Raw genomic sequence first — 1,997 nt, forward strand, 5'->3', positions numbered from 1 at the left:
GCCTTGACTTTCCCCCCCTTCCTGTGGCATCTGTTTGAAGGTCCCCCCCGCCCCCCCGGCCCTGAATGCCGCTCGGCTTGTCCAGATCCCTCCTAATCCGCCCTGTTAGAGATTCCGCCCGGGCCCGGCCAAGTTTGCACCCCTGCAGCAAGCAAGAAAGAGACATTGTGATGAAGCTGTCTGCTGGAACAGAAGCCGCGGCCCCATTCAAACCTCCGCTCCCCTCTTGTTCCTCGCAGGAACAAAGCCCCAGCTGCACTCTTTTGTACCTCTTTCAGACGGCATTTGTTCCAATTACCTCCAAACTCCTGGAGCATATGGAAGGTCACTGTCACACAGGCCGGGCCCCCGTGTGTTTGCTATTTGTTTTCTCTGCCTTAGACCCCCCCTCTCCGGCGGGGCCATGTGGCCCCTGGAAATCCGGCCCTTAATGACATGCAAACAAGGATGCAGACCGGCTGGGGGGGGGGTTGCCCCGCTCTGGGGGCAGCTGCCTGGAAGGGGGCTGGAGGCTGGAGCTGGGTGTCTCCGGGCTGCTCGGCCGCCCTGCGAGCTGGAAGCTTAAGGGCGCTGGGGGGGAATCACCTTTCATTGCAAACCTCCCCATTGCCGCGGGGGGAGGGCAGGGCACCGGGTCTTGCTTGCTCTGTGTGGCGGCTCGGGGACAGACGTTCCCTCCGGGGGTTGTTTGCAGTGACTCAAAACCAAGGGGGAAACTGGCGTCTGCAGGTCGCCTCCAAGGTCTCGTAACTGGGGGATGGTTTGGGGGCGCAGCCCTGGCCCGGGCCCGCAGCCGCTTGTTCATCCCTCCGCTCTTTGAAAACCCCCTTCCCCGGCCCAGATTTCCGTCCCGGCGCTATGGACTGGCTCGGGCCGGGGCAAGACTGGCCCCTGCGGCCCTGCGCTCTCGGTGTAGGACCCGCGGGTGTTCTCCGCGCCCCGAGGACTCGTCTCTTCCCGGGGTCTCTGCTGCGCTGCACGGGGCTGGCTCCCCCCAGAATAAACTCGCTGCCGACGCACCGCGCGCTCCCCCGGCCTTGGATGTCACTTTGGCCAGTGGATCGGGATCTCTGCGGGCCCCGGAGCTAAACTCCCGCCTGCTTCTGCCGCCTCCTCCGGACACCTCTACCGAGCTCGGCCGGGCCCCGGGCCGGGCGGGCGGGCGGGCTCAGCGCGCTGCGGGAGCTGCTGCGGGACGCGGCGGGGTAGAAGCGAGGGCTCGAGACACCTGGCACCTCCGGGCACAGGGAGAAGCGCGCGCAAACGTGCGTGCGAGTGGGCCGCGCGGGTGTTGCGCGTGCATACGTGTGCGCGGGGTCGGGTCGGATTCCCCCTTCTGCGCGTGCATTTGCCCGCGAGCGCTGGGCCCGCCGATGCGCAGCTAGCCCCGCGCGTGGCAAGTGTCTGCCTGTTTGCCGGCATTTGCGCGTTGCTGTGCGCTGCACGCACGGGCCCGCGGGGATCTGCGCCCCGCAGCTGGGCGCGCATGTGTCGGGCTGCGCGTTATGTGTGCGCTGCGCCCTTGGGTGCTGGCTCTCCCCGAAATGCTTGTGCTCCGCCTGCGTGCGCTCCGTGTGAGACGCACGCGTGTTGCATATGCGTGTGCTCGCGTTGTGCACCTGTGCGGGGGCCTGTGTGGGTGTTCGTGTGCTGTGGTGTACACCCGGGTGCGTGTTGTGGTACACGTCTGTGAGTTCGCATGTGTTGTGGTGTACATCCCTGTGGGTGTTGTGGTACATGCCTGTGTGTTGTGGTATACACCCGTGTGGGTGTGCGTGTGTTGTGGTCCACGCGCGTGTGTGTTGGGCCACGCGTCTGCATGGGTGTGCATATATGTGTGTTGTGGTGGCACTCTCCTGTATGCTCTGTGCGTGCGTGTGTTGTGGCAGACGCCTGTATGGGGGGGGGTGTGGTGGTGCATGCCTGTGTTTTGTGTGTATGCGTGTTGTGGTATACGCCGGTGTTGTGTGTGTGTTGTGGTAGACGGCTGCGCGGGG

The 1,997-nt window shown here is 65.1% G+C and overlaps 1 protein-coding gene across 1 annotated transcript in view; it reads left to right on the forward strand.

Moving 5' to 3' along the window:
- Positions 1 to 1,997, forward strand: part of LHX5 (LIM homeobox 5) — an 11,471-nt gene that overhangs the window by 9,054 nt on the left and 420 nt on the right.

The sequence above is a fragment of the Alligator sinensis genome, unplaced genomic scaffold (assembly GCF_000455745.1).
Source record: "Alligator sinensis unplaced genomic scaffold, ASM45574v1 scaffold216_1, whole genome shotgun sequence".
Taxonomy (NCBI): Eukaryota; Metazoa; Chordata; order Crocodylia; family Alligatoridae; genus Alligator; species Alligator sinensis.